The sequence below is a fragment of the Vipera berus genome (assembly GCF_964194415.1).
Source record: "Vipera berus genome assembly, chromosome: Z".
Taxonomy (NCBI): Eukaryota; Metazoa; Chordata; class Lepidosauria; order Squamata; family Viperidae; genus Vipera; species Vipera berus.
In genome coordinates this window covers 60,667,779-60,683,420 of record NC_138205.1, presented here as the reverse complement: position 1 = coordinate 60,683,420, position 15,642 = coordinate 60,667,779, and the positions used below count along the sequence as shown (strand labels likewise).

The 15,642-nt window shown below is 51.3% G+C and overlaps 1 protein-coding gene across 4 annotated transcripts in view; it reads right to left on the bottom strand.

The window, feature by feature from the left end:
• The window catches only part of GRB10 (growth factor receptor bound protein 10), a 285,454-nt gene extending 272,188 nt beyond the window's left edge, over positions 1–13,266 (bottom strand). For 2 of the 4 annotated variants that reach the window (XM_081345556.1, XM_081345559.1), the window contains exon 1: positions 13,141–13,263. The gene's annotated coding sequence lies outside the window, so the exon portion shown is untranslated. Of the gene's footprint in view, positions 1–12,773; positions 12,886–13,140 lie in introns of those variants that run through there. The other 2 variants (XM_081345558.1, XM_081345557.1) reach the window with 2 other exon arrangements.
• Between the last annotated feature and the right edge of the window lie 2,376 nt (positions 13,267–15,642).

Sequence of the window (15,642 nt, the reverse complement as noted above, 5' to 3'; positions counted from 1 at the left end):
ACATACGCTGGATCATGGAGAAAGCTAGGGAGTTCCAGAAAAACATCTACTTCTCCTTCACTGACTATGCTAAAGCTTTTGATTGTGTGGATCACAACAAATTGTGACAAGTTGTTAAAGAGATGGGAATATCAGACCATCTTGTCTCTTGAGAAACCTATATGTGGGCCAGGAAGCAACAGTGAGAACTGGACACGGAACCACTGATTGGTTCAAAATTGGGAAAGGAGTCCGGCAAGGCTGTATACTGTCACCCTGCCTATTTATTATTTATTTATTATTTATTAATTTTATTTGTATACCGCCCTTCTCCCGAAGGACTCAGGGCGGTGAACAGGGCAATACATATTAAAAAACAAGATACAAAAATTAAAAACAATTAAACAAAATGCCCACGAATAAGTTAAAACACATTAAAAAGTAGGTTAAAACACATTAATAAAACCCAACCCCATCCCATCAGGCCAGGCCAGCTTGTTCGAAAAGGTAGGTTTTGAGATCGCGCCGGAAGGAGCGGAGGTCAGGCACCATCCGGAGCTCGACGGGAAGATGGTTCCATAAATCCGGCGCGCCCACAGAGAACGCCCTCCCCCTGGGGGCCACCAGTCGGCATTCTTTGACCAGTGGCACCCTGAGGAAGCCCTCTCTGTGGGAACGTACTGGGCGGAGGGAAGTTGACACCGGCCGCAGGTGCTCCCCAAGGTATTCCGGACCCATGCCATGTAGGGCTTTGTAGGTCATTACCAACACCTTGAATCTCACCCGGAAGACAACTGGAAGCCAATGCAGCTCGCGGAGCAGAGGTGTAACATGGGAGTGTCAGGAAACTCCCAACACAACTCTCGCGGCTGCATTCTGTACCAGCTGGAGCCTCCAAGTGGTCTTCAAGGGTAACCCCATGTAGAGAGCGTTGCAGTAGTCCAGATGAGAGGTCACGAGCGCGTGAGTGACCGTACGTAAGGCATCCCGGTCTAGATAGGGCTGCAACTGGCGCACCAGGCGAACCTGGGCGAAGGTTATAACTTATATGCAGAGCACATCATGAGAAAGGCAGGGCTAGATGAATAAAAAATTGGAATTAAGATTGCCGGGAGAAATATCAACAACTCAAGACTGTGGTGGCAAACCTATGGCACGCATGCCACAGGTGGCATGCAGAGTCCTCTCTGTGGGCACGCGCACCGTTGCCCCAGTTCTAGGCCTTCAGCTGGGTTTTATAAAATGTTTTCACTTTAGGCCTCCACCACGTGCAAAAAAAAGTTCAGTAAATCAATCAATTTCAACATCTTGTGGGGAAAAAAAGGTCTTGCAAAGTTGGAGTTGATCGAACTTCATTTTTAGTCCCACACAGCAGTGGAGGAAATGATGCATTGGAGCCAGAAAGACGGTGCTGCGTGGGGGTGGAGGGAGCGGCGGGAGCAGGGCACTCCATGCGAGGGGTGGTGCGGGGCCTGTGCATGGGGTAGAGAAGCAACACAGCAGTGCTAGCATGGTGGTAGACCAGTTGCTTCCCTCCCCCTGCCAGACCACCTGCCAAAACCGTGCAGGGTAGGTTGCTGCCCTGCCCCCACCCAGATGCCCTTGCCTCCCCCAAGCGTGTTTTTTTTTTACTAACCTGCCTTTCAGCTGCATTCTGTTTCTCCGTTTGCTTCTCAGCCTTCACCATGTGTTTGTAGGACTATCAGGGGAAAAAAGTTCCATGAGACTTTCTAACTTCTCACGAGATTTCAAGAAGTTAGAAAGCCTGATGGAGCTTTTATTTTTTTTACACATGGTAAAGGCTGAGAAGCGAATTGAGAAATGGAATGCAGCTGAATGGCAGGTTAATAAAAAAAGCTTGGAGGAGGCAAGGGCATCTGGGTGGGGGCGAGCCCAGCAACCTTAACCTCCATGGTGGCAGGAGGGTGGGGCATGTGCCCTTCCCATGCCAGGCCAGCCCTTGCAGCCCCAGGTTGGCCATGCTGGGCAGTGGTGGGCAGGGTGTTGAAGTGGGGGCTGGCAGGCTGACCAAAACAGCAGGTGGAGTGCCAGAGGCTCAGGGAGGGGAGGGCACTGAAGTGGGCGGTCAGGCCATTGGCAAGAGCAACATGTCTGAGTGGAAAGCAGCCTCAGAATAAGTGAGGCAGGTAAGGAAACAAATCTTCACTCCCCCCAGAAATTGCCTTTCTTTCCTTACCTGACTCCCAGCCCCGTGCCGTTGCTCCTTTGTGATCTGCCATCGCAGCCACGTAAAAGATCACAAAGTTGGAATTGATTGACTGACCTTTTTCCCCCAAAAAAGACTTTCTTTATTTCCTTGCACATGGCAGTGGCAGCAGATTGCGAAGAAGAAGCGGCGGCGGGATAAGGGCGCTCTGCGAGGGTTGGGTGGGAGTTTAAAAAGTATGGCAGAGAAAATCCTCTACCTTATGTGGGATGGGGGAGGATTCTCTGCTCTCCAAGGCTTTTTGCTGCCAGACTGTTTTACTTGATGCAACAGAATGGGAAGGATCCACATTTTGCAGCAAGTAAATTTTAAAGAAAGTTTTAAAAGTATAGCAGAGAAAATAATCCACCTTACATAGGATGCGGGGGGGGGGGTTCTCTGCTCTCCAAGGCTTTTTGCTGCGAGCAAGTAAACTTTAAAGAAAGTTTAAATTTAATTTAATTTAATTTATTAATATTTCTATACCGCCCTTCTCCCGGAGGACTCAGGGCGGTGTACAGGGCAAGAATAAAACACAGAGATTTACAAAAAATAAAAGATAATTAAATACATGCCCAATTAAAAAATACAGTTAATACATGGTAAAAACCCCAATAAAAATAATAAAAAGACCCCACCAATCCCCCCTCAGGCCAGGCCGGCTTGCTCGAACAAGTATGTTTTCAGATCGCGGCGAAAGGAGCGAAGATCGGGCGCCGTCCGGAGCTCAACCGGTAATTGGTTCCATAACTCCGGGGCGCCCACAGAGAAGGATCTCCCCCTGGGGGCCACCAGTTGACATTCTCTGACCGGTGGCACCCTGAGGAGACCCTCTCTGTGGGAACGCACAGGGCGGAGGGAAGTAGACGCCGGCAGCAGGTGTTCCCTAAGGTACTCCGGACCCCTGCCATGTAGGGCTTTAAACACCATTACTAGCACCTTGAATCTCACCCGGAAGACAACTGGTAACCAATGCAGCTCACGGAGCAGAGGTGTGACATGGGAGTATTGGGAGACTCCCAACACAACTCTCGCGGCTGCATTCTGTACCAGTTGGAGCCTCCGGGTGGTCCTCAAGGGAAGCCCCATGTAGAGAGCGTTGCAGTAGTCTAGACGAGAGGTCACGAGCGCGTGAGTGACCGTGCATAAATCATCCCGGCTTAGATAGGGCTGCAACTGGCGCACCAGGTGAACCTGGGCGAAAGCCCCCCTAGTCACAGCCACCATGTGATCTTCCAAGGTGAGCCGTGAATCTAGGAGGACTCCCAAGTTGCGAGCCCTATCTACGGGGGGTAATAATTCACCCCCCATAGAAAGAGATGGAATATCCGAATAGACCCGGGATGAAGGTATGCAAAGCCACTCGGTCTTGTCGGGGTTGAGTTGAAGTCTGTTCCTCCCCATCCAGACCCGAACCGCCTCCAGGCAACGGGACATCACGTTGAGGGCATCACTGGGGTGGTTTGGGGTCGAAAGAAAAAGCTGGGTATCATCAGCATACTGATGATACCCAACTCCAAAGCCACGAATGATCTCACCCAGCGGTTTCATGTAGATGTTGAACAGGAGAGGCGAGAGGACCGACCCCTGAGGAACTCCACAAACAAGAGACCTCGCGGTCGACCTCTGCCCTCCTGTCAACACCGACTGCTAGCGTCCCTGGAGATAGGAGGAGAACCACTGTAAGACCGTGCCTCCCACTCCCAATCCCCTGAGACGCCGCAGCAGGATACCATGGTCGATGGTATCGAAAGCCGCTGAGAGGTCTAATAGGACTAGAACAGAGGAATGACCCCTGTCCCGAGCCCTCCAGAGATCATTCACCAGCGCGACCAATGCCGTCTCCGTGCTGTGCCCGGGCCTGAAACTCGATTGGTACGGGTCTAGATAATCCGCTTCATCCAGGACCAAAGGGAGCTGATGCGCCACCACACTCTCAACAACCTTCGCAAGAAAGCGAAGGTTGGAGACCGGACGAAAGTTGTTCAATACAGCTGGGTCCAAGGCAGGCTTCTTGAGGAGAGGCCTCACCACCGCCTCTTTCAAGACGGCAGGGAAGCTACCCTCACTCAAAGAAGCTGATATAACTGCTTGGAACCAGCTGCGTGTCCTCTCCCGGGCTGCATAAACCAGCCAGGAAGGGCACGGGTCCAATAAACATGTGGTGGAGCTCAGTCTCCCCATAATCCTGTCCACTTCCTCCGGAGTCACAGAATCAAACTCCTCCCAGGTGATATCGACAAGACCGCCCGTGTCCTAATCGCCAGACTCTGCCCAGTCAGAGTCCAGACCGGTCCGAATCCGAGCGATTTTGTCCGACAGATAATTGTTAAACTCCTCGGCACGACCCTGCAAGGGTTCCTCCCTCACCTCCTGATTAAGGAGGGAGCGAGTCACCCTAAACAGAGCGGCCGGGCGATTATCTGCGGACGCGATAAGGGTAGCGAAGTGATTAGACCTCGCCACCCTTATCACAGCGAGATAAGACCTAATGTAGGTTCTTAGTCGCAATCGGTCGGATTCGGATCGGCTGGACCTCCAACCGCTCTCTAGGCCCCGTCTCCGATGCTTCATCTCCCGGAGCTCCGCGGAAAACCATGGAGCTCGACGGGATCTGCATCGGGTCAGGGGCCGCAAGGGTACAACTCGGTCAAGAGCCTCAGTGGCTGCCCTTTCCCAGGCTTCCACCAAGGCATCTGCCGAGCTGTGAGTGGGGGAGGCAGGTGGGGACCCCAGCGCTGCCTGGAACCTCTCGGGATCCATTAAGCGTCTGGGGCGGTACCATCTAACTGGTTCCACACACCCACGGCGGGGGGTAGCAAAACGGAAGACCAGCCACAGGAGATGATGATCGGTCCATGACAGGGGCATAATAATTGGAGCCCCCACCAAGATCATCTAACCACCGACCAGATAAGAAAACTAGGTCAAGGATGTGGCCTCCCTCATGAGTCGGTCCTGAAATTACTTGCGTCAGGTCCATGGCCGTCATGGAAGCCATGAACTCCCAAGCCAACTCAGATGATCCTCCCAGAGATGGTAGATTGAAGTCCCCCAAAACTATAAGTTTCGGGAACTCAACCACCAACCCAGAGAGGACATCGAGGAGCTCAGGCAGGGCTGCTGCTGCGTGACTAGGCGAAAGGTACACCAGCAGCAAGCCCAACTGCGCACCAGGGCCGCATCTCAAAAAGAGAGACTCACATCCGACTATCTGGGGAACGGTGGCCTCCCGCAGACCTAAGGTCTCCCTCATAACAACAGCCACTCCCCCACCCCTACCCTGAGCCCGAGGCCGGTGTAACACCCGGAAACCTGGTGGGCAAAGATCAGCCAGAGGAATACCGCCCTCTGGGCCCAACCAAGTCTCCGTGATGCAAGCCAGGTCCGCCTGCTCACACTCGACCAAATCACGGACGAGAGGAGCTTTATTGACGACAGACCTGGCATTCAAGTACACCAGCCGGAGCTCAGGAGGCTGCACATCCTCACTCCCGGGACCTCGGGGAAGAACAAGAGGGTCGGAACGCCTCACCGCTTGCAAATAGCGGAGAGGCCTTCCCTGAGATCGATACGGCCCTCTGTTCCTACACCTGCTGCCATTCCCTAACGTCGTGGGAATGGGCAATCCCACGACTTGCCCTGGAGCCCCGGGGGCAACCGACCCCCGCTCCTCCCCTCCGCGATCAATCCCGGCCCTGGCCTGAACAACGGTTGCTGGACTGCCCCCCATATCCGAACAACCAAAAGAAGTTCCCACCCCCCTCCCTAACCTCCTAAAAAATTTAACCAGAAAACTAATCAGGGGCCTCTTATTTGGCTTATATCGGAGGCCCCTACCCGTGCCCAACCATCTCTCAGGGTCCCAGCAATCGGGCCCTTCATCAAGAGGAGGTGTAAAGAATAAGGCGGGTTGCTCCCAGGATGGGGGGGACCCCCTGAGGGCATATAAGACCGTGCTAGAATAAGTCAGACGCATGATCTTAAATAGGTCCAACAAAAAAGACAGCAAGGCAGACCAGATCGACACGGGAGGATCTTAAAATTAAATAAGTCGAAGGCAAATGACCAGAAAGCCAGCCCAGCTCCACTGCCACTAGAGCTGGGGAACCCCGGAGCGGATCGAATCCCGCCCTCTCACGGCGGTCGAGGCCGGGGAGCAGCCTGGTACATAAAACCGGGGAAGCAATACCACCCAGAGCTCTCACCCCTGAGAGGCAGCAGATGTAAAATCATAACCACTCTCCCACAGTGGTTATAACCTGGACCTTCCATTATAGGGGAGGGGGGAGAAGAGGAGGGAGTTAGAGCAAAAGAGTCTATAAATACATCAGGATTAATAAGCCGGTATAGTCACAAAATGGTAGAAGAAATTCCAGTTGTATAAGTCACTTCCATGTTGTAAAAGACTGGATGATAATCAGTCAAGAAGGAAACCACAACATGGTCTAATCATTTTCTGGCGGCGCAGAGATTAAATTTTGCCTCACAAATGTCCGAGGCAACAGCGTCCGCGTTCCACCACCAGGCCAGGTCACCATGTCAGAGAGGCCAACTCCCTTCACTGTCAGCACTCTCGGACACCAGCCAGACGACGTCTCCACCACTCCAGCGTTTTCACCCCCCCGCCGCTCCAAGCCGCGATTCATAGTCAGTCCAGCAACACGCAGCTCCCCAAGCAGCAGGAAGGCATTCCGGAGCACCACCGAGCTGTAAAAATTAATCCAGGCGTCACAGGTCTCAGGAACGCCACCAGGCTCCGAAGAGGGGGTCTCGAGACCCCCGCTGCACAGATGGTCAGCCGGTCGGCGCCACGTTGAGCAGAGCTCCAGTGAAAAATCAGACTCTTTCCAGGCACCTCAGCAGCCTCAGCAAGCTCCATCGGGGCTCCGCCCAACTCCTCCGCGTCCAACAGCCTCCATCGGAGTTCGCCGGGCCCCTGCGGCACCGGCAAACAGCTGGTCAACGTCGTACAGCACGGGGCTCTGCTCAGCTCTTCCATGTCCAACCAGGCCATCCAGAAACTCCTCCGGGCTCCTCCGGGCTCCTCCGGGCTCAGCTGACAGTCCTCAGAGTCCTCAGAGCCCTCGGAGAGTCCAGGCTCCCAGAGCCAAGGTAAACCATATAGGCGTTCCGAGGCAGGCACCGAAGCTCAGCTCACCTCGTCCTTGTCCACATCCTCACCCAAAACCTTCACAGGGCTCAAATATCACTGCGAAGCTCCCCAGGGTCGCCACATTGCTAGAATTGCCGAAGCTCCTAACGGAGCTCAGCCGCGCACATCCGCCATCTTGGGCATGCTCAGATGAAAAAGTATGGCATAGAAAATATTCTACCTTACATGGGATCAGGTTTTTTTTTCTCTGCTCCCCTTGCATACCTCAGTACCTAGCACGGCTGCCAGCCACTCACACAGGTCCATTAGGCCACCGTCCAGAGCTGCATGCATGCCCAGTATGAAGGAGGTGAAGCGGTCAGCTAGGAAGCCCTGCTTAGAGGTGGTAGAGCACACCTAGGGCCAGCAGACAAAAGTCCACCCCAAGCAGGGAAAACCAGATGCCCATCAGCGTCATGGCCGCCCAGCCCCAGCAGAGATGGGAGAAGGCACACAAGCCTAGCTGGGCCTGGGGGGCCATGGTGCCAATGGAGATCCAGCTTTCCCTGCTTGGGGTGGCCTTTGGGTTTGCTGGCATGGGCATGCTCTACCACCTCTGCTCGAGCTTGCTAGTCAGCTGTTTCACCTCCTTTGTGCTGGGCAGGCCAGGTGTTCCAGGCAGTAGTGGTAGCCTAATGGACCTGCACAAGCTGCTGGCACTGGCAGCCTGAGGAGGGGCTAAGGTGTGTCAGGTGTGCGAGGGGAACAGGCTCCACATGTGGGCCAAGGGCAAGATCTGCAAGGGGGCCAAGGAGATGATCAGCAGCAACCTGTTCTCCAACCACAAGCAAAAACAGATGGGATGGAGTAGGCGCATCCGGTGGTATGCATCATGCGCTTCCCTCCTCCCCTACTGTGCCTGCTGCTGGAGGGCTGGCCCGGTATTGGCAGTGGGCTGCGGAGCCCCAAAGTGCACCAGTCGAGGGGCCAGCAGGCTGTGGCTGCTGATGGATACTGATGGCCCCCATGCACTCGCTGTGTGCAGGGGCCGATGGTGTCAGGCAGCAACCGTCCCAGCCTCGCCTTGCAGCAATGGCACCCCTGCCCTGCCCCCCTGCCTCGCCTTGCCCCACAGAATGAGCCTCCTGCCCACCATCTCACCTGCCAGAGACCCCTGGATCTCCCCCAATCCTGCGCAGCCCAGACAGGCGTCCTTCCCTACCAGCAACATCGAGGTGGTCATGCCCACCCAATCTGCCATGACCATGACCCCTGCAGCTATGCCCATCCAGTGGCCACACCCACTCAGACTGCCATGCCCACCCTGGCCACACCCACCCGGCAATACATAAGTGGGTTTTGGGTTGCAGTTTGGACACTCAGTCTCTAAAAGATTCGCCATCACTGCCCTATACCATTTCAGCCAAATGGCTGTCCAATATATTCTTAGAAACCTCCAGTGATGAAGCACTCACAACTTCTAGATCAGACATGTCAAACACAAGGCCCGGGGGCCAGATCCGGCCCGCGAAGTGGTTTCATGTGGCCCGCGAAGCCATCCTGGAAACAGTGAGGGAATGGCCCCCACTGCCTTGGCCCTGGCCCAGAGACCCTCCTTCTGCCAGACCATCAGATCTGTCCCACTCCTGCCCAGGCCCCAGTGGCGTAGCGTGGGTTGTCAGCACCCAGGGCAAGGCAAGTAATTTGCGCCCCCTAACCCGTGGATTTTAGCACTCGAGTCTGCCGCAGGGAGCCCCGCATCCTGGGCGTCCGCAGCACCCCCCACCCACGCCTCCCCCGGGAAAAGGGGGAAGGTCCGGCATCCCCTCCCTCACGTGCGGCAGAAGCGCCGGGACCCGAGGCCGTGCCAGGAGGCGGGCGGCGCAGCGGAGGATATACAGAACATTCAAATAGAAGGAAAATATGTGCATCAATAAGACAAAACCAGATTTACATATATTATTCCCCTCCACTTGAATATTTATAAATATATTGGAGCAATATTACTTTCCTTCCCTTACGAAGTAGGCCCAAAATTTATGAAGTTCTACTTCTATTTACAACCAATTTGACCTTAATCTACTTGGTAGATAGAGAGGCAAAGTAGTTAACAGGTGAACCAACAGCAAAGTTAAAATGTCAAAGCACTTTGTTAATAATCTATATTCTATTTTACTTCTATAAAGCCTCAAACAGCTTCTTATTTACAGTAAGTTACACAGTGCCTGCTCATTTCTGTATCTGTCAACTGCCCCACTCTGATAGTCAACAAGAGAAACTCCTGGGTTTAGTTTTTCCTCCAAGAGAATACGGTACTGAAAAGCCATGTGGGTACAGAAGTGGGAAATCCAGTTCTAACATTTTGCTTGTAAAAGTCATAAAACAAATTCCTCCTTTCTTCCCTGGATCTCCCACTGTCCTTTCAACATCAATCAGTTGCATTTGAGTTGTTTTGAGAACGATCTCAGAGAAGTGGAGGCAATTAGAGCTCCCAGACCTGTCACTTGACCTAAAATTATTTTATTTCCTCCGAACATGGGAACGGGGGTGCCCAACCTTCCGGGAAACACCAGGATCTCCCAGGCAGGGAGCCGGGCTGCGCCAAGAGGTGGGGCTGCGGGGCAGGAGGGGGTCTTGGGGGAAGGATCTGAAGGGGATCGGAGAGCCGTTCGTGGAAGCCGCAACCCAGGAGGAGGAGAAGCGAAGGCGCAGCGCTTCCCACGGAGCAGAAAAACTCGCGAGGAAAGGCGGAGACTCGGAAGGGGAGGGGGCGCAACTGGGGGAAACCCACCTGGCTCTCCCAGGAATCCCTCCTCCCCTTCCCGCCCCTCCTATTCCCTCCCCCTCTCGCGGCGTCCTTGCCCACCTGGCGCCCCTCCCCCGCCACAGGAATCCCTCCTCCCCTTCCCCCCCAGGGATTCCCCCCTCCTGATTGCCCTCCCCCTCTCGGAGCCTCCTTGCCCACCTGGCGCCCCTCCCCCGCCAGGGGAACCTCCGCAGCCCTGGCGTAAGAAGCGTCGAGAGACCAGGAAGGGGAGATGGAGGGGCAGGAAGCTGGATTGCCAGCCCCCCTTTCTCCTCTCTAGGCGCAAAAACTCTGCGCTTAACTCCTCCGCTGAAGCACTGCGGGGAGGGGGCGACTGGGGCGCCGCCGAGCAATGCTAAAGTGCTCCAAGCGGGAACAGCAAAGGACCGTCACCCTTCATGCAAAGCCCCAAGACCAAAAACTAGGATCCAGATTGAAAAGGAAAGTTGCGTGTGCCAATCTGCACCTCTAAATGCAAATTAGGAATTCGTCGCCGAGCGCGCCCCCCCCAGATGTTGCGCCCGGTGCGGCCGGCCCCCCCTGCACCCCCCACGCTACGCCACTGCCAGGCCCCCATAGGCACCCTTGATGCGAATGATGTAGAGCTGGCCATACTCACCCAGTAGGCCATACGCACTCTAGCCATGCCCACCCAGTAGGCCACACCCACCCTGGCCATACGCACCCAGCCCCCTAAGGGCAACCGCGATGCTGTTGCGGCCCTCAATGAAATTGAGTTTGACACCCCTGTTCTAGATGCAAACTGTTCCACTGGTTAACAGCTCTCACTGTCAGGAAGTTTCTCCATAGTTATAGGTTGATTCTCTCCTTGATTAGTTTCCATCCATTGTTTCTTGTTCTGTTTTCAATTGCTTTGGAGAATAGGTTGACCCCCTCATCTCTGCACTCTTTCCAGAGTTCTCGATATCTTTTTTTATATCGTGGCAACCAAAACATGATACAATATTTCAAGTGTGATCATACCAAGGCATTATAAAGTTGATATTAAAAAGTATAGTATCATCTGCTACTAGCTTTAACTCATTTTTGGCAACCACATACTTTCTCCAGCCAAAATAATGACCAACCATTCCAAATGCATACAACAATGGTCTAACAATTGAATCTGCCAGAACTTAAGTTACAGAATCCAGACAAAAATTGCAAATGAGAGAGAGAGACAGAAAGAGAGGGAGGGAAGGAGGGAGATGGAGGGGGAGAGATTACCTCATTTACCTATGGGAATAAAGGAGGGCTTGCATCTATTATAAAATATATTGCTGAAAAGATAACTCTATTATTTGAAAATGTGATACATCTTTAGCTTTATTACAAAAAGAAAAAGGGACCAGAGTTTTCCTTTACCTAATAATAAGCAGCCAGCAAGTAACAAGAATGTATTCCAAGAATATCTTTATGGATATGATTGCCAATCATGACTGACTATATTTTTATAAAATTTCACAACACATAAATAAATAACATTAATTTTATGAGGTATCTTGTACATTTTAAGGATGCCCTAATCTAGAAAAGAACACAATCCAATGTTCCAAATATTGTGCTAATGCAAGAGGGAAGGAAGGGGTATGTTCACCTTCAGAGAAGTTCCCTGAGGATGGGCTCCAGCATTAGTCCAAAAGCTCAGAAGACAAAACTTCTGGTCCTGGTGACAGACCCAGATTGGATCCTACAACATTATCCTGGGACAGGTATATTTGCCTTCATTCCTGAGAAGACTTTGAATTTAGACAGACAACATGGTCTCTGCCATTCCCCCCCCCCCCCACTTCTCTGGTTCTAAAGGAATTAACTATTTGTAGGTGTTATATTTATTTAGGGGAAAGAGAATAGAAAGTGTAACACTCTCCTGCAGTTTTGAAGAAATAAATAGTTAGCAAATCAAAACCTACTACGGAGCAAACAATGCATTTGTAAGGCCCATATTTATATCTTTCCGGATTACAGTTCAAAGACTACATTTATCAGGTTGCTGTCGGATTAGCTCCACAATTCTTTCGCCTCCCTCTTCAGATGCATCCTCTTTTTCCAGCCCCACTTCCACATCCAATCTCTGGATTGACCGACTCCTCAAAGTGGGCGCGGCAAAGAATAGACTGCACTATCAACCACAAGTGATTGGCATAACCGGACAAGCCCCTCAAATCTACGGTAGTTACTTAGGACGGGAGGTGGAGAATAGGAGAAAGATGAACTCCACCCTTACTTTATGATGCAATGTGGAAAAGACACATAGATCGAGTCTTGAGAAACAAAGTTTCTAGCCCCAAAATTTGTTGCCTTTTTTTTTTAGTGAAATGAGCGAAAATTTGTGTCACCCGTAAAGAAACACAGCACGTTTGGGGCATTTCCAATGGGTTCTAGTCCCTCCCCACCATATCAGAGGTGCGCGTGCCAAAAAGAGAGGAGAAAGGAGAACGCGTGCTTATTAAACGTAGGGGGATTTTCTTCCCAAAAGACAGCGCAAACCACCCAGTTCCCCATCGCAAGCGAAGGGTCTCCCCGCTCCCGCTGCAAGCAAAAAGACGGCCGCCTTTCTCACAGAACTCTCGCTCCTTCACACGAGAAGGCTCCTTTTACTCAGTTACTAGCCCATTTCTCAATCACAGCAAAGAAACGAAAAGCGAGGCACGACCCAACCTCTCACTTTTCCAGGCAAGACTTACCTGCCGAATTTCGAGCTCTCCTCTTTTTATCCTTTCGCCTCCCTTTCCTCCTGGGCGACGGAGAACTCAAGCGATCTGGGAACCCCCGCCTCCTTCCACACTCCCTTCTGACCGTGCAGATCGAAACAAGTTTAGGGCGGACTAAGAAAGGCGTGCAAGAAGAAAAAGAACCGGGGCAAGCAAGGAGGAGATCCTCTTGCATCAGCACCCGGAACTTTCTTGGAGGCGAGGGGAGACAAAAAAAAAACTCCTGGCGTCCATACGTACACAAAAACCCACATACAAATAACCTAGCAAGTCCAGTAGGAGTAAGAAGAGATGAATCTGAGTGTACAGCCGTCTTATTCTTTCGCAATCATATATTTACCGTTGGTTATTGGCTTTCCTCCTCAAAGTTCCTTGTATTAAATCGGAACTATTTGTCCGAGCCGCCGCCGGCGCCAACTAACACTTGGTTGCTCAGCTGACTCTTCCCAACCCAGCAACGTTCCTCTCTCTCTCCCCTTAACTGGGCCTTAAGCCCTCCCATCAACGCGCCTCCCGCTGTCTGCTTCACGCAGTCGCAAGCGATAGTTCTTCGGCCATGTATGGTTTGGAAGTCTCCCAGCGGATTTTAGGAGCCTGTAACTTTTTCTGAGACTGAACAGCTTACCCACGTAGCCAAGGAGCGCGCACACCTCGGCACCCAAAGTGTAACCGAGCATACAAGACATTAGAGGCTTCTTTAATATGGGTGGGTTTGATCTGGAGTCTGAGATTAGTCTCATTTTGTTAAATTTGGAATGTTCTGCAGGCGTATCTGGGAGTGAAGCCTCCTTGTACGAGTTAGAAATCATTTCCCAATAAGCATATGTGGATTAGCTACTCGCAAATATTCTTAGAACAAATTATAAAAAGTCTTTCGTAGTTAACTGCAAGTTGCATTGTTTCTCTGTTGACCAAATTTTTGATGCAGCAGAACAGTGAAAGCCTGCTTCAACAAAAGATAGGGACCCCCATCCCTTCATGTTTGTTGTTGGCACATATATAAAGAAAAATACTTAACACAGGACCTAGATTCATTCTTTAGCTTTTGGCATCTTTAGATGGACTAAGAAGTGCTCCTGTCTGAAGCCAAGGATAGCTGCAGCTATTCATGTGGAGTGACAAGACTGAAAAATTTATTATATTTTCAGCTATCCAAAAAGAAATGTTCTGTTATTGGAAAAATAATAAAAAGCAGTAGCTTTTTAGGAGGAATAAAAAAAATCTCACTTGTAATGTATTAGACTTATATGCTGTAAGTGCTTGCTTATGTTGAACCTTTTGCTAATGACTGGATTCACATGTATGTTTTGTAATGGATGTGTCAGAATCCAGTTATATTTCATTTCTATCTATCTTCTTTGATTTAAAACCAATCCTTACTATCTCCTGGATTCTGTCATAAAAATAAAGGGGAGGGGGTATGCATGGGGTTTTTACTACTTTCACTTCCTATATTCACTACAAAGTAACCTATTGTTGACTCACTTCGGGTCTGCTAACCATAACAATGTGGCCATCTGCCTTTTATCCTGTGCCCCTCTGAAGCTCTTCTCTTTACCCATAGCGAGAGAAAAGGGAAGGGGGAAAGATGCAATACCTGGAATCTGGGTAATAAGAGGATTGAATGATTGTGCCGATGGAGCCGGACTGATGTTATTTTTGCTGAAGTTGATGCCTAGAAATCTGCCAGTTTGAATCGCCCAGAACAACTACGGGGTGGGGGGGCTGCTTGGGAACACTTTAAAACATTGAATAGTGGGGGGATCCCTCAGATCCTGTCTAGCATGCCTTCAGTCAATTTCTCTTATAAAAATTCCTGTTGGAAGAGACCGATTCCAAGAGTTCTGTTTTCTTAAGATGTAGATTGAAGTGGGTCCTGCAATATTATCTGCGATAATAGTCAGCCTGAAAGGGAAAACCTTGCCCGGGGAATTTGTAAAAAATACAATGTCAGACGACGAGGCAGGGAAGGGAGAAACTCTCCTTGAGAGGGAGCCATTTCCCTGACTGAAAACCTGCCAGCTATCGGGATCTGAAATGTCATATTCCTCGGGAGAAGAGATGGTGGAGACGTGTAACCACAAACCTTGGTGGTCAATGGGTGTTGGAAAGAAAAGCAAGTGGGAAAAGAAATCAAGAAAGATGACCCTGAGACGGGGGCCCAACCAACCAGAATGGAAGCAGGAGATGGAAAAATCCCTGCCCGTAAGTGAAGAGGAAGGAAGTTGGGCACAGCATTCAAACTGGATCCTAAAGAAAGCTATCGACCTGATCAAAAGAACCCTCAGCTCCCTAGGGGAGGAGAGTTCTGAGCCCCACAGCCGCACCAGCACCCGGAGCTGCAGTTGGAGAGACACTGAGGGGGAATGGGAACCTGCAGTCCCAGGGACATCCACTGATCCAGTAGCAACCATTTCAGCAGCCCCCACCCCATGCTGAACCGCAGATGGTGACCCGGATGGAAGACAATACCACCGATGACAAAGGCACCAATCCATTCAAAGACTCCCGCTGCTGAACGCAAAATTCAAGGTGGAGCCAACATGCTTGGGGGTTTTCCTAACCCAAGTCCTCAACTACATGGAAGAATATGGCCGGCACATCCCCAGCGACAAAGCCAGTATCCATCGTGCAATCTGCTCTGGATGGACTGGCCACAGATTGGGTGGTGAATTTGCATGACACTGATGCCCCAGAGCTCAATGACTTCAACTGTTTCATGTCCTCTCTCAGAAGGTGATTTGAGGACACCCTGGCTGATCGCAAAGTCCGCAAAAGAATCAAAACAATGAGGCAAGGCAGATGCCCAGTAAGATCCCTTTTCAGGTATAGACAGACCACA